Consider the following 26,556-nt stretch of genomic DNA (forward strand, 5'->3'; position numbering starts at 1 on the left):
CACCTTCATCGAGTAATGCTTAACAGAGACTGCCTACAGGAGTTGGCAGAGCTAAAGTGACGTATACAAGAAACAATATGTCAGAAAGATTATTGGCATCTGTGTATTTACTTAAAACTCTTTATTTTAATTCATGCAAAGTTCTGCAAGTAAAATGATATATAATGTTACTGTTGTCAAATTGCCTTGTGGGGGCACAATACTCTGCACTTTCGCATTTTAGCCTTACAAGTTTCAGATGTTTTTTTTAGTGCTAACTAGGTATGAAAAATGTGAAGGATTTGTTTTTCTTTCAGTTGAGGCATCCTGGACTGTATAATTTACAATTAATATGTGCTCCTTAGTAACACTTAAGCCAACCTTGTATGTGCTGTATATCAGAGCAGTTACTTCTGCTAGCTAAATACGACAGGTTCTTGCCTCAGCTACCCTTTTTTAACTCAGCTTTATTTGATTTTCCAACAATTAAATGAAACCTAATGTAGTAAAATACTTAAATCATTCATCCAAACAGTTTAACAGTTAAGAATTGAAAAATAACCAAGAAAGCTAATGAATTATTGTAACTATTTACACTATATACAGCACGACTAACCCAGTTCTTATAAAAGACATTAACAACTTTTAATTGGATAACGTATGCTATAAAATTCTTCTGAGTTACTGTATGATTGCACCCTTCAACATTACCTAATGTGTGCAACCAGTGTTGTGGAAGCCTATAGAATGGACTCAGCTGTTTAAACAAGTAGCCAATATTATTTAAGTGACATCAAAATATCAGTGCTGTATATTAAGTAGATATTGTTTCTGAGCATTTCCAGTGCATAATAATTTTGCCACACCGACTAGGGATCATAGTACATCTCTAGTATTGAAAAGTCTTCCCGCACCTTTGTGAGTAATTCCCAGGATCCAAAATTCCATTTCCCATTGAGTAGTAAGCTTTAGTCACTCTTCTACGTTCTTCTTAACAAAATACCAAATGGACTTGATCTTTGTACCACTCCAAAATATATGGATATTGTCCAGTGAAACCATTGCAGACTGCCCATAACTCCAGGAGCGACTATCCCTTTTCTTATCCATTTGCCATTACTTATTAGGTATGAGACACCATCTAAATAAAATCCACAGTTCTGGTCATAAAGATACCATCTAAATAAAATCTGTAGCTGCTGGTCATAATACTTTGGCCATATTCTCAGACAATGTAGCACCCTCCACATTTTGTCCCAGAGTTCCTGCACCATTTTGTTTTCATAAGAGGCTTTATTGCTTCAGCTTTATGCTTCCAGATAGCTTCATAAATTTTACTTGTTCTACATGAATTAATGGTGGACTACTTTTGTCACTGCAAAACTTTATCATGGTTCCCTAAATTTTGGATATTTTTATTGCAAATCCAATGGATTTGGGCGTGTTTGAACTACTCTTCATATACTGGTGGGGTAGGAGGGGGAAAGAACAAGTGAAGTTAACTGAGACCACTCTCCTATAACTTTAATTATCCACCTATTCTAAAATTCATCAGCTATCATCCCCTTAATTAGTTAACTGAGACCACTCTCTTATAACTTTAATTATCCATCTATTCTAAAATTCATCGGCTATCATCCCCTTAATTAGTTAGTATTATAGATCAGACTCTTTGCCTTGATAAACAGGCAGAGGTGATCTGCTCCAAACTTCAAGTCAACAGCAGTAAAGCCATAAATATCATATGTGTTTATCTTCCCCCAGGAAATAATATCAACCCACTTGAATGCATCCTCAGTTCACTCTCTACCCATCTCCCTCAAGAAACACTAGTTCTAGGAGATTTCAACATTGATTGGAATTCATGTAATAATACAAACCCCACCTCCCATATAAACCTACATGGCTTTACCCAACTCATTAATAGTCCTACCAGAACCAATAAAACCAACAACAAAGAAACCACCTTAGACTGGATTCTTACTGATACTCCTCAACTAACCTATGAAGCAGGTATCCTCCCGGAAGACCTAAGTGACCACTCACTTACTTATGTAATCAGGCATAAAACTGGCCTAATCTTACCTACCACATACAGAACACTAAAACAATTTAACTCTGAACATTTTCTAGCTGAATTAATACAATGTAATTGGTCCCCACTAAAATTTCTCCCACTTAATGAAGCAGTAGAATACTTCAATTCTACTTTCTTATTAATCCTGGATCACCATGCCCTAGTCGAACTATTAGAACCAAAGCTAAACCAGCTCCTGGCTAACCAACAACACTAGGCAGAAAATCAATCTAAGAAACAAATCTTGGGCTAAATGGCGTTCCACTAAGAATCCAACTGACCACCAAAACTTCAGAGAGCTTAGAAACAGTACAAAAAAAGCCATCCTGACAGACAAAAAGAACTACTACCTTCAACTACAGCAAACCTCCAAAAAGGAACCAAAAAAGTTCTGGGCCAGTATTAATAATCTCCTATCCCCAGGCCAGTCTATCACACCTAACCCTCATGATTCTAACCCAGATAATCCCACACAAATAGCCAATGACTTCAATTCATTCTTCACTCATACTATCCAAACTCTTGCTAGTCACCTAACTCCTGACCCCTCTAAGCTACTCCTACCTGCTTTAAATGCATCTCCTTCCTTTCATTTCCAACCTGTATCAACCTCCTTCATCTTATCACTGCTCAAAAAACTAAGACCTACCACCCCCTCTGTAGACAAACTTCCTGCTGAATTCTTACAAATAGGAGCCAATGCTATTTCCTATCCCATTTCTATACTGATAAATAGATCCATACATGAAGGAATTTTCCCCTCTATCTGGAAGATATTTCACATCATCCCTCTACACAAAGGAGGCAAGTCTAATGACCTCTCTAACTTTCATCCCATAGCACTTCTATCACCTATAGCTAAAATCATGGAAAAATGTATCCACAAGCAACTTCTTAACCACCTTCTACATCACAACCTACTTACTAACTGTCAGCATGGTTTCAGACCCTCCCACAGCACTACCACTGCACTACTCTCCTTTACCAACTCGATCAACTATAACAATAATTACCTATCATCAGCAGTCTTCATTGACTTATCTAAAGCATTCGACATGGTTAACCATAAACTTCTTCTACACATACTAAAATCTCTCTCACTTGATTCTCCGTCCTTAACTTGGTTTACATCTTACCTAGAAAACCGTCAGCAAGCAGTTCTCTGGAAAAATGTATTATCTAATCTCCTTCCTATTTCTTTAGGTGTAAGGCTCTATCTTAGGCCCCTTCTATTTTCTATCTTTATTAATGACCTCCAATCAGCTATCCCAAACTCAACCTGCATCCAGTATGCAGTCTACTATAATCTGCACTGCTAATTCACTTAATGAACTCCAGTCACTCACCCAAAAGCTTTTACCACTGTTGAACAATGGTTCTAAAACCAAACTGCTATTGTTCTCACCTTCCCATAAAACTGCCACACTCAATTTAACTCTTACTTCCGCTGACAACACCATTTCTCCAGACACAACTACTAAACTATTAAGAATAACTATTGACAGTAATCTCAGCTTTGACTCCACATCAACAACACTATCAAATTAGTTAATAAAAAATGGATCCCTTTACAGAATCAAGCCCTTCCTTACACCTGAAGCAAGATCTCACCTTATCTCTACTCTTCTATATGCTTCCCCATCTACACTAATCTCTCCAAAACAACCTCAAGAAACTAGCAACATCTTACTATAACATTGCTAGATTTGCTTCTGGATCCCCATTTAGAACTCACCATTGTCTGAACTTAAAACTACTAGAACTTCCAAACCAACTCATTCTGCAACAGTTCTTAATAGCTCACAAGATCTTATACCATCCAACTAAAATACCTATACTCTCTAACCTCATTTCACCATACAACAACCTGAAACATCTTTCCAAAAACTACTGATTAATATAACCAAACCCTCTAACTCTGCAGGTGACAGTCTCTTTTCCAACTCTGTTGGAAAAATGTGGAACAATCTACCCTTTGATATCACATCTTTATCCTCTCTCCCACTTTTTAAAAGACAGTTGAAAATTCATCTCAACAGACACTGGCTTTGCTCCTGCACCAACCCAGCTTAACTCTTCCACTTCCTCTCATTCTATTATTTTTCCTTAATTCTTACTATCTCTGCTCCTAAGGTCTACCTGATATAAAAACTTTATAGATATATGTTATCCTCTACTGTATAACTATAGTTTTTTGATTTTTGCTCTGATTGTATTTGTGTACTTAGTATAATCACAACCTCTTTCTCTACCTGTTTGTATTGTATTGCCTATCTTTGTTTAAACTTATCGTAACCATTGGAGCTTTTCTCCCCGGGCCTCTACTGAAAATGGACATATATCCAGCTAGACTAGCCCGGTCAACAAATGTAAAATAAATAAATAATAAAATAAAATAATTTCTGGATGGTGCCATATAATATTAGTCAGTTCTGTACCCCATTCAAGTCGTTAGCCATTTCCGAGGAATACCTTGTATGGTGGCTATCCAGTCTACCTCCCCTGCTCAATGATTTTGTCCCCTCCTGTGTTTACTCAGATTAGATAATTTAACTGGAAAGCTATAGCATGACTTTCTACATGTGAGAGCCACCATAGAATCGAGGTAGGTACAACATCGCTGCAGATAACTTTCTGCCCTTGCAGTCTCCTAAAATTGCCTTACTTATGAGATTCTGAATCAACTTCAAAACAAGTAAGCTAAAACACCTTCTTCTGAAATTAATCAATTACTTTCTTTTCATACTTGATAAAGTGAGACCTATTTTCACTCTACATATCCAAGCATGCATCAGATAAGTCACAGTGTACAGATTCATTTTTTGAGGAGCAGCACTTTGCCCAACACAAATGAATGGCATTTCACACTTTCAAATGCCTAAATGGAATTATAAAGGTGCCAGAGATCAACTAAGATAAATGAGTACAGAGTGGAGCATGCATCTTTGAGAATAGCTAGCCAGTTAAATGTTTCTAGTATTATAATGTTAACACAGGAGTTGGAGCTTTAATTGTTATTTTGGATGTATTGATTAGAAAAAAAGCTGCTATGTTCAGGGATGGGTTAACAGCACTAGAGTTTGCTGTACAGGTCAGAATTTCCTGGATTGCTTTGTTCCTGTTTTTCTAATGTTTGATCTCATATACTTTTGCAGAATGCAAAATATCAGACTGGATTAAGAACTTATTTATTTCAGCTGGTCATTGGAAAATCATGAGAGAGAGAGAGAGAGAGAGAGCGAGAGAGAGAGAGAAGGGTGTAATCAAATGACAACCAAGAGAAAATGAAATGTAGCAGAGACAGTAGAAACATATATAACACAGTACAATATTCCAGCATGCAAAGTACTATAATGGTTTAAGCCTCTGTATTTATTTTGAGATTTCTCTCTCAAGCAAAATTGAGAGAAAAAAGTATTTCACTGATTTTTTTTTCCACTTAAGTGACATAACATAGAATAGATTAATTTTAAGTAATACAAAGTTGGTGATATAGGCAGTGTGACAGGAAAACATACTAGCATATTTTGTATAGAGGTCCTATATATTTGCAAAATATAACAAATACAATGTAGATTGTAGTTCATATTTCTGTATGAGATTCACCTTTAATCTACAGAATTATTGTATTAGTCCTTGTCATTTTATTTAATTTTCAGTTGGAAAAATGTTTATAAGTCATTCCGGTATCTGTACTAGTGCTGTTCTGCATGATTTAACAAATTGAGAATATAACTTTGGTGTCTGTGGTGTTGCACATGTAGGAGGACAAATATTTTAAATGTTTTAAGACAGAAAGTATAGCAGAATTAAAAGGACAAAGTGGCCAGGGTGAGTTTTCACACACAAGGTGCTTTTCATGTAAAATAAGTAAATACATTCCATGATTATTGCAGATGCTTTCTGAGCACACCAGAATTTTATCTTTATGGATCTGGGTGGTCTTGATCTTTTAGCCATATGGGCTCTGACTATGATTTCTGACCCCTAGGATCTTTTCCATAAATGTTACAAACTTGGCAGCCATTTTGTAAGAGGCTTCACAGGTTCATCTAAATAACTTTTTCTATTCCAACCAGCCAGAGCAGCCATTGACAAAAGGAATTCTTCTTTCTCCCAGTTTTGTCTTTGCCTTCAAGAAAAACATTCCCACACTCCAAACTATCTCTAGCAGCATCTGCTGATTCATTACAAACTTACCTGTCTGTGAGCATCCCTCTATCCCTTCTAGAAAAAGGCAAATGGCTACTCATAAACCTAATATCTAAGTTACATTTAGGATCCCAACTCTACAAACTACTCCAAATCCACGCATTTACTCCCCTTGCTGCTAGACTTCATGAAAAAACCTCTTTCTTCAACCTGAGACTCTGCTCAAGAAACACCAACTCTCATTAACCCTAGAACCAAAGACCTAATCAATGAACATGCTTTCTCCTTTCAGGCACCTACTATTTGGTAAGGTCACCCCATCGACATTAAGGAAATCAACACTTATTCAAAATTCAGAATGCAACTCAAAAAGTACTTCTTCATCCAAGCCAAATGTTCTTGCTTCAATACAGGAGATATCGGCTAACCTATCTCCTTTCTGAGTCGTTTCTCCTCTCTCAAGATTTACTGATTACTGAACCACTTTATAAAGTAATGCATGTACTGTATATTACACTTTGTTTGATTGTACATTGGACTGTGCTTATTCAGTATAATGTATATACACAGTTTTTTTCTCTGTAATTAGTCTGAACTACTCTGTTATTTCTTACATTTCTGTATTTTCTGTTTGTGAAATGTTTTATATTTTACCCAGGTTGAGCCTGAAATTGGTCACTATTGATCATTGCACTACCCTATTAAAATAAATAAATAAATAAATAAATAAATAAATAAATAAATAAATAAATAAGTAAATAAATAAACAGCATGCTGTATGCTTTTATTAGACACACCCAAAGGACATGAATGCATAAACTGTAAGAAATTTATTGAGTGGATAACAGTTCAAAGCCAACACCTTACCCAAATCATTACATATGTAGGTAATGGTTCCCATTAAAGGTCAAACATGCAATAATAACAGAAATAAGAAAATGAAGAGAGACACATGACTGAGCTCTCAGAAAGTGTGTCTGAGGCAGGTATAAATCCAGCCTTGAGCAGCTTACCATCACCAAAAATAATGCCACAATATAAATTAAAGATTATTGACTTCAACAGTTGTTTTAGCTTATGGTGGTACTTTAAGAGGAAACAATATATATCAGCCAGGGAGGCCATGACAGACAGTCCTAACTGCTTTATCAGGGATGGCCTGCACCTATCCCCCAAGACTTTTGTATATTGGCTAAAAACGTATTCAACAAAAAAGACAAAGAAACAGAAAACAATCGGCACATTAATGACAAATAAAGTAACTGCTTTTGTTAGGCATATTACCAAACCTCTTCAGACAAAATTCAAAAGTACAATGGACCATTAAATACTTTGCCTAAACAATCATGTGGTGTAAAAAATAGTCACATGTTGCTCTGAAAATAGATTGTGGATTCATCAATGAAGTAGATCATATGATTCATCAAAGAGAGCAAATCATGGTGTAAAACAAAAACATCCACATAAACAAAAACTTTTTTTGTTGCTTAATGATATAAACAGCTATTATAAAAAACTATAACTATGAACAGAAAAACTACAATTTCACAAATAAGTATGACATTAAAAACAATAAGAATAGATAAACAATAGTTAAAAATACTAATCTTCACAAGTCTCTAAACAATATTGAAATCTATGAACTCCTGAAATCTAATGACCACAAGTGTGTTTGGAAATGCTTCTTCATCTCAACAAACTTTTAAGTTTCAACACACTAACCAAGGAACAGATGTTATTAAGCCCAGGTAACTCATAAGCCTGGCATCTAAGTTATCAATCTGTCCAAAGCATTTGACATGGTAAATCATCAAATTCTTATTGATATCCTCAAATCTCTGTCCTTAGATGCACTCTCAATTAAATGGTTCTAATCCTACTTACATAAAAGACAACAGGCTGTGCTTTGGCACAACACTCTATCTACCCACCTACCAGTTAAACTCGGTGTCCCTCAGGGGTCCATATTAGGACCTCTCCTGTTCTCCATATTTATCAATGACCTTCATCTAGCAATTCCCCATGCTACTTGCATACAGTATGCAGATGACTTCACACTTATATGCTCAGCCACAACCACTCCCTTACCTAAAATGTATTTAACACAGTTGAACAATGGTTCACTCTCCGCTGTCTTCTCTTAAACCCCAAAAAAACAAAACTCCTCCTTTTCAATCCTACTCATAAGGTTTATAGGTTCATAGTTTAGTACTAAGCTAACTGCCTTTGTGAGCCATTTTAAACTTAGCCAATTATCCCTTGTGAGACTCAAACCCTGCACCTTGTGTTTGTAAGGCAAACACTTTAGCCATTAAGCCACCCTCCCATTAAGTCCTCTCCCATAGATTTTTCAGTTACATCCCCTAATGGTACCATTATATCACCTGACCCAACTACCAAGCTGCTTGGTATTACCATTGATAACAACCTCAACTTTGACATTCACATCAACAACACTATAAAATCTGTCAACAAAAAACTTGGCTCTCTCTACAGAATTAAACACTTCCTATCACCTACAGCTAGAACTACTATTGCACACACTCATCTAATCTCTACACTCCTCTATGCCGCATTCATTTTCACTAATCTATCTAAGAACAACCTCAATAAATTGGAAACCTCCTACAATAACATAGCCAGATTTGCCACTGGCAACCCATTTAGGACTCACCATTGCTTTAATTTAAAGCAGCTAGAATGGTTGGAACTACGGAATCTGCTTACATACCACCAACTAATCATTGCCCATAAGACTCTTTATCAACCCTCTGATACTCCTATTCTATCTAACATTATCACCCCTATAAAAATCTGAAGTCCCTACGTTCATCTCAGAAACTTCTAGTTAACACATCTAAATCTAACAACAGGGCTGGGGATTCTCTCTTCTCTAATACTGTGGGAAAATTCTGGAATCCCCTACCTAGCAACCTATCCTCACTTTCCTCTATATCACTCTTCAAAAACAGACTGAAACTTTTCCTCGAAACACACTGGTTATGTCCCTGTACTAAACCTGACTAGTTATCTATTCTATCTAAAATATGCTCTGCCTACCCTGTTCTTTTCATTAACTCTTCTATCTTCCTTACTAACAATTTATTTTACCTTTTCGCTCTGTATTTCATTATTTCTATCCCATTGGATACTTATTTCTTAAAATGCTCACTATTACCATAATTAAACATTAAACTGCCTCTTTTTTATTATGTACTGTACTTGTATGTTTTATAACCTGTATGCCTCCTTTTTTCATTATGTACTGTATCTATATGTTGATTTGTACCTGCATTTTGCACTGTATTGATTTCTGTCCTCTCTGAAAATTTCTGTATTAACCAGAAATGTCCTTGTATATACAACTGATGTTATTTTTGATATTTGCTGTTATTTTATTGTGTGTCATGGAGCTTATCTCCCCAGGCCTCTACTGAAAATGGACATATATCCAGTTAGACTAGCCCGGTCAACAAATGTAAAATAAAATAAATAAAAAATAACGGTTAATTCTAGCAACTCCAGTTTCAAAGAAAAGGGGCCTCCCCTCACATCTTTAAGTACTTGGTCAATCACTCGAAAACCGAAAGAGTGACCTGGGTGTAAGATAACATGGTTGGCTAAGGCATTCTCGGTCTTCCCTTTCCTTATACTGTAAATATGTTTGTATAACCTTCTTTAAACTTTCTATCCATCTTGCCAATATAAAAACTTGGGCAGGCTTGACATTTAGCTAAATAAATAACACTGCAAGAATTGCAGTAAAACCTGCCTTTTGTCTCATATTTTCGGTCCCTTTTCACAAAATTTTTGCCTACTTCAATATGTCTACAATAAGGGCATGCTTCCCATTTAAACATCCCTTTTATTCTGGGGCTGGGTCTACTATCAAATTCCAAAATATTCTTTAAATTTTGACCCCTTTTGAGAACAAATTTAGGTTTAAAATTCTCTATACCATAAAAGGCCACGTCTGATGAAAGAAAACCCCAGTTCTTCATGATAATCTGTTTAATTCCAAAGGCAGTTATATGATGTTTAAAAGCAGGTTACATGATGTTTTAGTGCTCTGATAAGTGCCTGCTTCAGGTGCATGTCTCTGTGTTAATCTGTTTTACTGGTCTCTGTAACTTGCCTTCATCGGGCGACTGTCTCAGCATTTATGAGCTTTTCTGACCTCTGTTGTATGAATACTAGCTGGTCTTTATGATCATAAGTGTAAATTGCCCTTAGTTAAACTAAGCATACTGCCTGTTATAGAATACATGATTCCTTATTGAAAGTGCTGCTACCTTTATCTAATGTGTTTTAAATTTCTGTTCTTTCGGGCAACTGTTCTACTACCTAACCCCATCCACTGAATGCTCTTTATTTTTTCTTTCTCCTAGTTTCTCTCCCTTGCTTCTACAAATTAAAATAACCTCCCAGTGCAAGGCACAGTAAAAGTATTGCCAACCAGGAATCAAGTTCGGACCATAACCTAACTGGAAAAGCAAACCTCGGGAGACAGAAATAAAGTATGAAAATCTATCCCTCAGATAACGTGCACTAGTTATTTGAAAGCCTATATTGTTTTGAACTTATCTATCTTATTCCACATTGGAATCTAGGTATTTTAACCCTGGGTGAGCACTATACTGTGGGAACCTGACGACTTATACCCACCCTTGCACCCCCCCAGTATCTATACTCTTACTACCAGTCACTCTCCTTAAAATTACAGATTAACAAACTTCCTGAAGTGTAAAGAGAAAAAAGGTGCTTTAGTAGTTATCCTGACTTACTCTGACACAGGGCTGGCTGTTAGTTCTTTTTAGAAAAGTTCCTACTCAGTAGGTGTAGCCCCGCTCAGTTTGTCCTCACTTCTCTTGGGCTCACTTCGCTCCCCTACCACCCCCATTCCCACCCACCCTCCATATCATTTCCTTTATACCTGTCCAACCAAACCACACCTCTCTACTTCCATCCTAATCTCCTCCCCTCTAATTCCTTTCTTACACACCTCTTCCCCTTTGCATCTCCTCACACTCACTTGCCTATTCCCTATCACATCCTACACTGACTAACTCTCATCCCTCCCTGTCACCCTCTCCTCTACTCTTGCAAATTATCATTTCTTCTAAAATGCAAACCATACTCCTACTACTGCTATTCTATGTCCTCTACTGCCTCACCTCCTACCACTCCCAACTACCTTCACCCCATTTCCACCCCTTAAGCTGGACTATAAACTCAAGTACAAAACCCCAGCCACATCTACAGATCTGTCCTTCCATCCTTCCTCCTACCGTTCCCATTCCTAAAATAAAATTATCTCTCCCTTCCCAAACCTTTTTAAAACAAAAAACAAAACTCCACCTACTCAAACAATTACTCTACTTCAGTCCTATACTTCTATCAGGAGACATTCATCCTAACCCTGGCCCCTCAGAGTCTACCCTGGACAGTAATCCTCAAGTACCTAAACCAACCAACCTCTCTTACTCAAAAAAGCAAGTATCTTTCTGCTCTATTAACCTCAGAAGTTTTAGTTAATAAAGTCCCTGAATTCCATGCCTGGTTAGCTAACTATACTCCTGACATAGTCACCCTAACTGAAACATGGTTGAAACCACAATACCAAGACAGTGAACTTATCCCTCCTGGCTATAACATCCTTAGACTTGATCGGCATAAGAAAAAAGGAGGCGGAGTTGCCATACTCTACTCCGATCATCTCTCTCTAAATAGTCCCAACTCTCCTTTACCCTCCTTTTCTACAGCGGAACTTCTACTGACCGACTTCAAACTTAACAATTTCACCACCATAACTGTTGTGACAATCTATATCCCCCCTGGAGATAATATTAACATACTAGAAAACATCCTATACCACCTCTCTCAGACCATCCACAATGAAACCATCATGCTGGGAGATGTAAATATAGATTGGCTCTCAATACAAACTCCCAACCCTACTTCTTGTATTAACTTGCATGGATTTGAGCAGCTAATCACAACCCCCACTTATATTAATAAAGCTCACCTCCCAAGCTCTCTTCTGGATTGGATTTTAGTCTCCCACCCCCAAAACTACCATAACCCCTAGACCATTCCAAATGCCCTTAGTGACCACTGCCCTATAGCTGTTACCAGACATACTCCCCACTTCACCAGACCCTGCAAGTATATTACCTCCTGCAAACTTTCAAATTTCTGCCCTGACTCTTTCATTGACCTACTCTCTAGAATTAACTGGTCTCATCTCACCACTCTCCCAGTAGATGAAGCTGTCCACTCTTTCAAGACCACCTTCCTTGAAATTCTCAGCTCCCTCTCTCCTCTCTGCACAATTAGAATCAAATCCAACACAGCTTCTTGGCTTACTAAATCTACCTGAACCCTCATGAAAAAGCTAGACAGGATATGGAAAATATGGACAAAAACCAGGGCCCCTTCTCTCCTTCAGACCTATAAAGAACTTAGAAACAAAATCAAAAAAGTTATCCACAAAGACCATTGAGACATGGCTTAGTGATAACAAATTAATTCTCAATCCTAAGAAAGCTAAGCTCCTACTCTTCCTCCCCAAAAACCTCCCCATTCTCAAAACTATATTGAACATTTTATCAAGCAATAACACCATAATCACAGCTGAACCTAGCACTAAATTGCTAGGTGTCACAATAGACGATCAGCTTAAATTTGATCTACATGTTACAAACTGTATGAAAAAAAATCACCAGAAACTTGGACACCGTTACCGCAACAAGAAATATTTAACCAACACAGCCAGAATAACTCTCTCCCATGCTTTTTTACTTCCCACACTTCTATATTGCTGTCACACATACACAAACCTTAACACCACACTCATTTCTAAACTTGAAACTACCTATAATAAGGTGGCCAGATTCGAAGCAAACCAAACCTACAAGTCTCACCACTGCTTATCACTTAAGCAATTAGACCGGCTTGAATTCCCTCACCTGCTTCTACTACATCAACTATAAATTATCCACTCCATCTTGTATTTGCCCTCTTTCTGTCCCAGCCTTTCTTCTATCATATCTAAATACTCCCCAGCTAGGACACTACGCAGCTTGGACCAAGGATTGTTACAGAGTTATAAACCCAAAACCAAAATAGGATGTCTACTCTATAACTATAACCCAGCCACATTCTGGAACCAACTGCCCCTAGAAATAAAGTCCCTTGACCATAGCAAGCATTTCAAATTAGCCACCCCAATAATACCTAACTAAAAAATGGTCCTGCACTGTAGTCATCCCCCCTGGAACTATTATCCTAACACCAAATATTCCTCCTTACTCCAAGTTTATTTCTAACATTATTCTCCCACCTCTTTCTTCCTTCTATTCATTCTTTCTTAATACCCTCCCACTACTACCTTTCCTCCAAGTCTATCCTATCTATACTCTGACTGCTCCTAAAAAATAACTTTAACCTGTATTTCTTATTGGTCATCTCCACTTTATTTCCTTATATCTTCATCCAAGTTTTGTATATATGCTCTCTAAACCCAAAAACAATTATGTAGGTATTATTCATTTAATATGTTATTGTAACCTGATTGTAATATTTTGCTGACTGTAACTGATTTTTGTTAAATTCTATTCAGTGAGGAGCTTTTCTCCCCGAGTTTCTGCTGAAAATGAGCCAAAAGCTCAGTCAGACCAACCCTGTTAACAAATGTGAAATAAAATAAATAAATAAATAAATAAATAAAATCTATACTATAAGGAGTAATAAACAAAGGAACACTAGCAAAAGGTGTATCTACTGTGTAGTTCATATGCTCGTGCTGACCAGATGGTATTTGGGGGCAAGCTAGATCGTGTAAAATTGCTTTGTAAAAGCCTTGTGCCTGTTTTGAAACCACTTCTTGTCTTAATTCATCCAATAACACTAAGGGGTATCCCTGTTTTAAAAACATGTTAACCAAGTGGTCACATTCAATCAAAAAATCAGTCTGTGTGGAAACCATTCTAGCTGCCTGCACAAGCTGACCCTTCACCACTGACCTCTTCTGTTGAATCTGGTGGGGACTGGAATAGTGTAAAAAAGAATTTGAGTATGTTGCATTTCTAAAAATTCTAGCTTTATACCCATTATTAACACGATCCTTTATTAATTCAATGTCCAAAGAGAAAATTGAATCTTTACTAAATGAATGAGTGAAGTTTAAAAATTGGGTGGAATAATTTAAAAACTGCAAAAATTCTTTCGCCTGTGTTTCCTCACCATGGAATAAAACAAAAATGTCATCCAAAAAGCGTGTATAAAGTTTTACCATGCCTAAAAACAAGTTGTTGGTCAATATGAACTGTATTTCCCAAAATGCCATGACCGAATTCACAAAACTGGCCCCACAAGGGGAGCCTATAGCTACTCCCTTCTTTTGAAGGAAATACCTTCCTTCAAACAGAAACATATTTTTGGTTAAAATGATGTTTAATAATTCTTCTAATAACAAAATCTCCTCATTGGTCACATTCCTGAGTCTTAACATCGAACAGACCCACTTAATCCCAACATCATGGGGAATCGTGGTATATAGATCTTTCATGCCTATTGTTAATAAATTGAATTCCTCATCATATACCAAATTGTTAACATTAGGAAAGACCAAGAGTCTCTACATATTTGGGGTTCCATGTCAACATATTTCTTTAAACAACTATCCACATATTTGGCCAGAGGGTATATGATAGAGTTCCTACTATTCACAATAAGTCTCAAAGGTGGATTAGTCACATCTTTATGTATTTTTGGGATTCCAAATATTATTGGAATTTGTGGAGCTGGCATAGAAAAATAATATATATCAATATTAATTCTAGATTCAATAAACAAATCATTCACCTAAATTTTAACCTGTTGTAAGCTATATTCAACTCATTCAACTCATTCAAAGAAACAAGCTCATATTATCATTCATTATCATGAAGAATTGGGGTCTTCTTTCATCAGACGTGGCCTTTTATGGTATAGAGAATTTTAAACCTAAATTTGTTTTCAAAAGGGGTCAAAATTTAAAGACTTTTTTGGAATTTAATGGTAGACCTAGCCCCAGAATAAAAGGGATGTTTAAATATGAAGTTTGCCCTTATTGTAGACATATTGAAGTAAGCAATCATTTTGTGATAAGATACAGAAGAGATGAGACAAAAGGCAGGTTTAATTGCAATTCTTGCAGTGTTATTTATTTAGCTAAATGTCAAGCCTGCCTGAGTTTTTATATTGGCAAGATGGAGAGAAAGTTTAAAGACTGGTTATACAAGCATATTTACAGTATAAGGAAAGGGAAGACTGAGAATGCCTTAGCCAACCATATTATCTTACACCCAGGTCACTCTTTTGTTTTTCGAGTGATTGACCAAGTAGTTAAAGATGTGAGGGGAGGCCCCTTTTATTTGAAATTGGAGTTGCTAGAATTAACCTGGCAACTTAGATGGCAGGCTTATGTGTTACCTGGGCTTAATGACATCTGTTCCTTGGTTAGTGTGTTGAAAATAAAAGTTTGTTGAGATGAAGAAACATTTCCAAACACACTTGTGGTCATTACATTTCAGGAGTTCATAGATTTCAATATTGTTTAGAGACTTGTGAAGATTAGTATTTTTAACTATTGTTTATCTACTTCTTACTGTTTTTAATGCCATACTTATTTGTGAAATTGTAGTTTTTATGTTCATAGTTTTTTATAATAGTTGTTTATATCAGGAAGCAACAAAAATGTTTTTGTTTATGTGAATGTTTTTGTTTTATACCATGATTTGCTCTCTTTGATGAAATCATATGACCTATTTCTCTGATGAATCACATGATCTATTTTCAGAGTAACGTGAATATTTTTTACACCACATGATTGTTTAGGCAAAATATATTTTGTCTGAAGAAGTTTGGTAATATACCTAACAAAAGCATTTACTCTATTTGTCATTAAAGTGCCAATTGTTTTCTGTTTCTTTGCCTTTTTTGTTGTTTTAAGTAGTTGGTTTTACTTTTCGTGAGTTAAAATCTTGTTCACCTCCATACTGACTTTTTGGCAATGTCAGTCTTCCAAAGCTTCCAACATAACAAACAGAATCTGGATACCCTAAAGATATTGCTGCTAAATGCTAGGAGCCTTAGCAAAAAATTCCACACCATGCAAGCACTTCTTACCCTGGAAAACACTGATATATGCAATGATACAGAGACCCAGTTCAAGACTAGTGAGAGCACTCCATCAGTGCAGGGTTTCAGTCCTTGCCACATATGCAGGCCCATTGCATTAAACAAAGGCACTGAAGGTAGCTGTGTATTCATATTCTTATTAAACCATTTAGAAAAGATAATGACCTGGAAGTCCTCCACATCCAACTTTCTATTAACAAAACTCCTTATTAGAATGGCCCATACCTCTTACTTAACCAGTATGAAGTCCCTGTGCATTTAGCCAAACACCAGTTTGTAAATGGTTCATCTAATGCCCTGCTTGTAAATATTTCACCTCCCAAGCCCCTGCTTACATTTATCAAGGATACCAGAACTTGTCAGAGATTTAGGATGCATGACTACGCTTAAAAAGGCCCTTGTGGTCATTAGCCTTGTAAACACCTATGAACTTATATATCCCAGTGTTCTTTCCTTAGGCCACTTCTCTTTGGCATTTATTTATTGGCGGTCAAAGTAAATATTAAAGGTTTATGGCTGAACTAAACTTGGTACCATCATAAATTCCCAAACCAATAGCTGGCATCAAAACCATGGACTAAAATTAAATGCCAAGAACTGTATAATCATATCTTTCAGCAAACATTACTTACCTTGTTACTATCACATTTACAACACACCCCTGAAAGTTAATCCCGTACTCAGGGGTATGGGAACCTATGTCAACAATTAATTGCTCTTTGATCACCGCATATCCACTGCTTTACAGACATCCTTTTCATTGCACAGCTTCTGCCTAATGGTATGGTGTCCAGCTACAGGCGTGTAATCATTCCTCTGTACTTGGCTCTCATTAGCATGATTATTGAATATAATACCAAATTTGGAATGCACCTCTTCAAACATATATCACAACTGGAGCAACCACAAACATTTCGTAGTACAAAATCAAGTTGCCTAAATCATGACAACTATGCAGAGCATCTCAAAGCCATTTCCCTCTTGTTGGTATCATACAGGCTACTAAGAACCTGCTTTTCCCTCTATATATAAAAACTCAGCAGACATTATCCTGACAGACCAGTTACATATCTATAAGGCCAATGGTAGTGTGAACCCCACTTAAAGGATCTCAATCTGTTTTGCATCATAAATAGACCATGTTGCAGAGACAGGTATGTAAAGCGGAGATTAGCTCTTCCGTGGAGCTACCTTCCATTCCAAATGAGGCAAAGTACTTCCCTAATTCTGTTCAAACATAATGTAGAGGAATGGATGTGAAACTACCAATTCACTCCTGGTTTAGCATCTATGTTCCTCATGGATAGAGGCAACACATAAATGTCCCAACATTTCCTTGTTTTACCCTCCTCTGGGTTATTTGTATGCAAAATATAAGGGCTTAAAACCAGCCTCTAAAGTATCTATGAATGTACAGGTCATCCTACAGGTGTATGAAACTTGAACTCTCAACCTTCAACTACCCTAGCTTCAACTCAGTGATGATCAGAGTTCCTCCATAGGAAAAAATGTTGGCAAGTTGTTGTGGAAGGGATTCCTTTGGTGGGGACTTCCCCCTTTTTTGAGTAATTCATATTTAGTATATATAATTTCAGGGGTGCAGAGGGTAAGTCCCCCCCTGAAAAAAACACTTAAAAAAGTGTTTTATGGCAAGGTGTTTTTGGCAAATGCAATTTGGAGATTCAGACCCTGTGTGAATTCGTATTCGACCACTCATAGTTGAAGTGAACCAATAAATACTAGCCCAGTATGCATAAGTGAAAATCTTAAATGTTACTTCATACGAGATTAAATAGGAATAAAACAAATACAATGCAAACTGATTACTAAAACGAAAATGGTGAACATTTTCATCTGTATGCACAACATTAATTTCAGCTGGCAGTTAGCAGAGGGAGATCTGTTAACAAGTTGCTTCCTGTGGTACAGGTTTTGATTCTCCAACCTTCATTTATCAACTGTGTGTCTTTGTTCAAGAAACTTAAGCAGACAGTGCTTTAGGGCAAATGGAAAATTTGACTAGGGCTTTCAAACTTCTCCTAATGCACATGCCTAGTAACTACATATTATATATACTAATACAGTTGTTTCTAAGTATCTAATTAGTGTACTTTAGGAACTTATTGCTTTGTTTCTTAAACATTCTGGAAATTGTTTACTTGGTTCTTTCATTAGACCAGTTGCTTGCCTGAAATTTGACAAAAATAGATGTTGCAGTATTCAAATCAAGGTCATGAAACATATACAAACAACTATTTCGGACTATGACATTTTAAAATATCCCTTTATATTTCTGTTATTGTTCAGGCCAAGTGGTATATGCAATTCCAATTGGAGCTGCCAAAAGTGTTGGTACGGCTCTTAATTGGTGAAATCTTAAAAAAGTATTTCAGCTTTAGCCAAGTACTCTTAAGAAGTGTTTTACATTAGGACATTCAAAGTGTATTTTGCAATTTTATTGTATGTTTGCTCTATCTTATGGACAGTAAATAAAGAGGATGCATAAAGAAATATAAGCAGTTACAGAGATTGGGTTGTATTTACTTGTGCTGTTTCTGTTATGCAGGGTTTTGATTTGTATAATATATCCAAACCTTTATGAAATTTTTAATTCTAAATTCCATTTATTATAACAAATAGAGTAACAACTCTTATTACAGAAAAGAACATATTAACCAAAACCCATGAAAATACACACTGAGCTACTATGTACTCCCAACAAGAATCAAATAACTATATACACTATCTACCTGCTCAGCATAATGCAATCCTTATTGTTACATCAGTCCATTGTTATCTTGACTAACTGGCTCATCATTCTGAAGAGAAATGCACAGACCAGAGTTATCAAGTAATTTTTGCCATTTGCCAGGGGTGGCCCTATCCTATTGGGCACTTTTAAATTAGTATAGAATGCAGCTTATTTTGTTACAAACAAATTCTTTTACTTTCTCCATGTGCCAGCTGCCCTTACATTTCCATTTCTTGGTGTGTAACAACTTAATCATACAAGACAATAGCCAACACACCTTCAGAACCCTTTTATGGTTAAGGTACAATTCCAGCTATCCAGAACTTCCACCTCAGGACACAATTTAATTCAAAAGTTGCTCTAACTCTTCTGTCTGAACACTCCTAATAGGACCTGACATTGTTGCAGCTCCAAAACATATGTAGGTTATCTGCATTTGGTTGTTTACAAGCCAGCATGACCCTGCAAGCACCTGACCCAAGCTGGCATATTGGTCTTGGTCCTTATATCTGGGCCACCTAGTCAGTCATTGTGACACTTCCCACACCTCATCTCATTCATCACTAGTCAGTCTCACATTCTCTTTGATCTGCCATCTCCTTGTCCAGACCTGTAATCTACCCTTAATTTCAGAATCCCATAGGTTCCCAGTTATTTTCCATTTTCCTCAAGGAGCTAATCAACTTGCCATTTTCATTGGGTAGATATGTCTGGACAAAATGTAGCTTATCTGAACATAGGTTAACCTCTCCTGTTACCTAAGATTGTATCTAGTCTTTATCATAGGATCATAGGATCATAGAATCATAAGAGGTAACCAGGCTAATGGTCCTAGGGACCTTATAAGCCTAGGCAAGTATAGACCCTGTTCCCAAGAATATCAGGGTCTTAAATGCAACTAAGTCAACAACTATTGCTCCGTCCAAGAAGGACACAGAGGAAACTCCTTGGGGTGACTTTGCCGTTTCCCATCCAGTCATCCAAATTACACTTAAATAGGGTCAGAGAGGGTCTCTGCTTCACCTGAACTGGAAGTTTGTTCCAGAGAAAAGGTAACCTCTGTGAGACATATCTGTCTCTCCAGGAAGTCCTGTTGATGTCGCATACTAGGTTGAGTTCACTAGAGTGAGTGCATCTTATACCATTTGATTTATAAATGTGCAGCATTTCCATTAGAACAGGATCTGAGATTGCTTTATATGCAAGGCAGAGGTCACCTCTGAGTAGTCTGTAAGAGTATAGTGACAGTGATTTTAGTCTGTCAACATATGATATATGCCAAAGACCCTGAATTTTCTTTGTAAGAAACTTTTGAGGTCTTTCCAGTTGCTACAGGTGCCTGGTAAGGTACATTCCCAAGGTAGCATTGTACTATATTATTGTCTTGATGGGTGAGGAGTACAGGGGGGTTATAAACTCTTTTGTTCTGGATGCAGTGTCCACATTTATGAGGTGGATTATGTAGAAAGCCTTTCTTACCACTGTAGAGATGTGGTAGTGAAAAGAAAGGCTGCTGTCAACCAGTGTGCCCAAATCTCTCACCACTGATTTTATGTGTAGTGTGTTCTTATTAATGTGGTAATCTGCAGGGACATCACCCAAGCTAAAGAGGATGATAATGTGGGTTTTTGCATTGAGTTTTAGCTCATGACTTTGGCACCAGTCGTTTGTCTGTGTAAGTCCCTCTTGTCAGATGTTGACATTGTTTGGGTACTTGATGGCTGCACCCGGTTTGCAATCATCAGCAGACTTTGTCAGCCATAGGCCTTTTGTTTTAGATTGCACATCTGAGAAGTAGATTCCAAACAATGGGGGCCCAAGCACAGATCCCTGTGGAACACCACTGGTTACAGGTCTGCTGGTGGAGGTAGAGTCACCTATTTTGACTGTGTGTGTTCTGTGAGCCAGTTTGCAACCCAACTTACAATATACATATTGATCTCCAGATGGGTGAGTTTATCAATGATGCCTGAGTGGGAAATAGTGTCAAAGGCCTTGGATGGGCTGTATGAATGTATTTGCTTTTGCCCAGAGCTTTGGTGACTGTCTCAAAGAAGTCCACCCAGTTCAAGAGGCAGGATCTCCCTTTAATGAAGCCACACTGGACCAGGTCAAGTGTTTGGAACCCTCCTATATCTTTGTTGATGAGGTCCATGATTATTCTTTCCCTAGCCTTGCAGATTACACTGGTCAAGCTTATAGGTCTATAATTCCCAGGGTCAGTAGAGACATCTTCTTTATGTAATGGGATGATGGTTACTGTTTTCCATTCAGCAGGTACAAAACCAGTGCTTAGACTGTGGTTAAAAAGAGTACCCACTGGTGCAGCTAGTTCCTGTTTTAATCTATTTAGAGCACAGCCTGGGATATTATCAGGTCCCATAAAGGCTGTGTTATTGGCTTTGGAGAGAGAATTTATGACCTGCTCCTTGGAGATAGTAGGTGGAGAGCAGGTGGTAGCGATGATGTGGCAGATATGTGGCAGGGACAAGGGGGGAGAAGTTGTAAATGTACTTGTCAGCTAGCAGGTTGGCTAGTTCCTCAGATTCAGTATATGTAGTGCCATTCACAACAAGTTCTGCGCAGATCTGTTTTTTTTTAAAGGTTGTTGACGTAGCTAAAGAAGGCCTTATGGTTATCCTTAGTGAAGGTGGCTAATTTGGATTCATAGTTAGCTTTAGAATGCCTTACAAGGTGTCTTATTTTCTTGTTTAAGCTGAGGATAGAATGCTTCCAATTCAGAGACTGTTCCTTCCTTCTCTTGGACAGCAACTTCTTTCTCTTATTGTATAACCTGTTAATGGTGGCTGTCCACCAGACAGACTTGTTCTTTCTTGGGGATCTTGTTTTGATCTTATCAAGTATGGCTGAATCAATACATTTGTAAAGATGCTTATACAAGGTGTAAATCCTAGTATAGATGCATATGCCATCAGTGAGGGCAGGGGCTATGAAGCTATTAATGCTATCATATATTAGGTTGTAATTGGCTTGGGAGAATTTTTTAGTCTAGTTGCTGCTAATGGGGGAGGGGGCGGGGTCAGATGTTATTGTTACTTATAATGAGACTGATTTATGATCAGACCTTACTAGATAAGGCCACACATGTGGGGTGGTGCAATGATCACCCATGTTAGTGAGCATCAGATCCAGAATGTCTGGGCCCCTTGTGGGGGTGTCAACCAACTGGTCCAGGGCACCGGAGTTGATGAAGTCCAAGAACCTTTGGGCAAGTGTGTTAGTACATGTATAATTTACCCAGTCTATGGGTGGATAGTTAAAGTCACCTAAAACCGGGGTGTTTGGTTGTATCTTTAGTGGTTCAAGTAGATCCAAGTATGCAGTGCGAGTATCCTGGTTCATGGAGGGGGTCCTATAAATGGCAATAACTTGGAGAGGGGTCTTACCTACACTCAGTTGGAGCATTGTCTCTGACGAAAGCGCTCACAATAAACGGTGTGGTGTACTTACGGCCTGCTTGTTTTTTTGTCAGTTTATCAGTTTGTTTCTTCTTTTCTTCTTTCTTTTTTTCCAGTTATTTATTGTCAGTTGCGTCTGGATTAGTTCAAGGGAATCGTTTTGTTTAACCAGTCTAGAGGTATATTTATCTTTGATGAATTTTGATACTCCACCTCCTTTAGTTCTCGCACTTTACCCCTTTGAATGTTGCAATATGTTGGACCTGCTCAGTCGGAGTGCCTTCTACTTCCACTAACAGCTGATTCCACTTTTTACCCCCATGACAGACCATGTTTCCTCACCTATCCACTAGAACTCTTCACTAAAACAGTAAATTGACTATTAATTAATAATTATTCTATTAATTAATTAATTAGATAGTTTTTTTAAATAATTACTCTGAGGTCCCCTCCCTCATGACAAGTTTCCCTGCTGCATGTTATCATTATGATGCAATCCATGTTTGAGGTGGTTCAGGAGAAGCCAATCCCAGTTAATTTTGCACCTCATTTCTCTTTTTTTTCTTTCATGCTGTTTGACAAATATTGATATATCAGGCTAATTTAACAGCTGTTACATATGCTGCCAAGTATGGCAGTCCCAATTCCCCCATGACATTTGTGAATGCATGCCATCAAAGTCCCCACTTTCCATTTTGAGACTCCCAAGGTGTAAATGTATAGTAATTTCTGAAGCTCAACCATAGCTGAATATCTAGAGAAAAAGGTACATTTCTAAACAAATAAGTAACGTGAGGGGACCACCATAGATCATGTTACTTACATTTTCCCTGACAGCATATTACATTTGCTATGACTTAACCCTAATGTTTTAACTTTCTCTCTCTCTCTGTCTCTCTCTCTCTGTATTATCTGTAACCATGGATTCCCAGGTACTCACTAATGTTAATTCAAATATTTATAATTTGACAAAAGATTATCATCTGCCCTTGTCTTAAAGTTATTATTATCATAGCAAATCAGAGCAGACTTTGCATAGTTGCGCTACAACCCAGAGACTTCCCCAAATGTTCAGAAAACATCCAATACCCTTCCAAGAACCTTTGGGATATTTATATTCAGAAGCAAGCAGTCATCCACAAACATTAAAAAGGAGCTAGATATTCTTTCCAGCATAAATGTCTCACCTGCACTGCTAATTCTTCCATTACCAAAACAATCACCCCCGGGGTGAGGGGGTATCCTTGTTTAGTACCTCTCTCTCTCTGTCTATGTGTGTATATATATATATATATATATATATATATATATATATATATATATATATATATATATATATATATATGTGTGTGTGTGTGTGTGTCTGTGTGTGTATATGCTTTCTCTATCTGAGAGTCCTCCTTGTGTACAGGGCCTTTAACCATCCAATAGACTTTTCTTCCAAAAGTCTCCATCTCAAAACTTTAAACAAAAACTCCCAGCAAACAGTGTCAAAAGTCTTCCATCAAAGAGCACCATTCCTGCTGCTTGACAAAATTTCTCCTAAACACACATAAAGGATCCCACCAGTTGTCAGCTATATCCCTCCCTCTGACAAACCCATTTTGCTGCTTGCTCACCAAATGTGGAAACTCAAGTTCCACCCTGTGGGAAACCGTTTTAGCAAATATTTTTAAATCCAAACTTATCAGTGATATGGGCCTATAATCTCCTAATCTCAAAATATTCATGTTTAGCCTTGGGAATAACCCTTATAATAGACCAGTTGTGCTTTTGACCTGGGCCTTTCATAAAAGTGCAAAAATTGTAAACTCCAGTTAAGGCTTTACAGAGGTCTCTTCCTCCCCACTTATAGAATTCTACCTGGAATCTGTCTGTTCCTGGGTCTCTATGACAGTTCACACTAGTTATTGCTTTGCCTACCTCAATATATGTAATGTGCTTATGGAGCTTCTTGGCTTGCCCTTTACATAACGGTTTATATTTTGCCAAGCAAAAGTCCCATGTAACATTGCTTGCCTGATTGGGCAAACCATACAGAACATTATAAAAATCCCTAAATGCCTCCCTTAACTCTTCATCCCTTGATATTTCTTCCCCACTTTAATTAATGACATTTAATATACTCACCCTAGGGCACCCTTGATGAAAAAAACTTGCAATGCACTTAAGATTACCCTCCCTTTTCAACCACCAGCATACCCCTTCCTCATCTCCTCTGCCTCCGCTTTTGTTGTTTCTCATAATTTATGTTCCATGACTCACCTCATCTCCAGATCTTTGAGATAATGTGTGCTTCCCTGTTCCACAATTCCTTTTTGTAATTATCTTAACTCCCTATACTTCAGTTTTATAACCCTTCTTTCCCTATATCAATCCACCCATTCTCTAACATTCACATTTGATCACTAACTGACTATGCCTATGATATTCAGGTCTACCATACAACCTGCACTTTTTCTTCCTGTAGCACTAAATTAAAGTTTCTTGCCAGTATACTAAACAAATTGGGCATATGTAAATTCTGCCAGTGCACTAAAAACACCAGGAAAAAGCCTTTTTATCCTCATTAGGGGCATAAACAATGCCTGCCTTCCAGTCTTCATTGTTAATTTTTACCTTCTAAATCAACCACCTACCTTTTCCATTTATCCTATCTTCTTGTAGCACAATATCCAATGATTTGTGAAACATGAGCAATATTCCTTTTTTACCTTCATCCCAGTTGGTGGCCAGCAATCATGGTTATATATTCTTTAGTTTTAAACTTGTGTGACTATTTCACCTTTAGCTTAGTTTCCTGCAAACATTGTTTGTGCACTCTTTCCCGCTTAATCCTCTTCTGGATACTGGCATGCGTAAGTGAACGATTGCTTCCCTCCCCATCCCATGACATAAACTTAAAGCTGTGTGTTGGGCCTGGTGTATCTTCCCAAAAACAAGCCTTTGCTGCAAACTACTTGCTTTTTGCTGACCATCCGTACCTCTATATTTATCAAGAGACATTACCTGGGTTGCAGCCAAGTCCTTAAGTGTTACCCACCTATGCCTGGTCAATAATGCCCCTAGTGGTTCTTCTAAGTGGAATTATCCTCAAGTTCCTTCAGAAGACATTCACCATCATAGCATACAAAGCTAGACTGTTTCACTACCTCCCCTCCATAGGATTGTCAGCACCCCCCTTTCTATTCTATAAATGAAGTCTAAGCTTATATTGAACACTTAATATAACTATATCCCTGCCTAAAACTCAGCCTAAAATTGTCTTTCCCAATTGCAACAATAGAACATAAATTAGTCTTACCTTAGGATGACAGTCCTTATTTTTATCATTATTATAACTTCTGTAAGGTATAGGGACCTATAATAATGATAAAGACAGTCCTGGGGATTCATTAACATTGTGTCTAACATGATTGATTGTGCTAGCATGGCAAGCAACATTGCTAATCAAATATGCATGCAGGCAAGGCACAAAGCATAACAAGGAGCCTCATTTCATGTCCATAACACAAGCTTATGTCTATAGGATAAGCAGCTACAGCTTCAGGGCTATATTTATGCAAACAATATTAACAAAGGAGTGTGCAAAATGAAGAGCATAGTCAGAAGCAAGTGCACACGTGTACACAACAGCATTCAGACAGCTAAGCTAAAAATATGTGAGCAAAGCAAGGTCTTGCAACAAACAGATAAAGGATACTGGTGTACAGTTCAATGACTTAAATCAAGGATAGGTTTGACATTACTGACTGTGTAACATAAACAAACAGTCATGGCACTGTGCAGCAGAAAAAACTGTTGGAGGACAATATGGCCATTTTGAATTATATATCGGCACACCTTTCAACCTCCCGATGCAAACTAAACATAGAAATAGTGTAGGTGCAAAGGCACAAACTTAGGGCCAACTCATAAATAACAGCCCTACACACTCTGAAAGTGGATTGAATAACAGTTGTGGAAATAACATGCGTGACCTGAAGGGTATGAAA

At 37.4% G+C, this 26,556-nt stretch overlaps 1 protein-coding gene across 1 annotated transcript in view; it reads right to left on the reverse strand.

Moving 5' to 3' along the window:
- Positions 1-26,556, reverse strand: part of BOD1L1 (biorientation of chromosomes in cell division 1 like 1) — a 2,284,811-nt gene that overhangs the window by 854,191 nt on the left and 1,404,064 nt on the right. The window lies entirely within an intron of this gene.

This window comes from Protopterus annectens, chromosome 2.part1 (assembly GCF_019279795.1).
Source record: "Protopterus annectens isolate FY-2018-M chromosome 2.part1, PAN1.0, whole genome shotgun sequence".
NCBI lineage: Eukaryota > Metazoa > Chordata > Ceratodontiformes > Protopteridae > Protopterus > Protopterus annectens.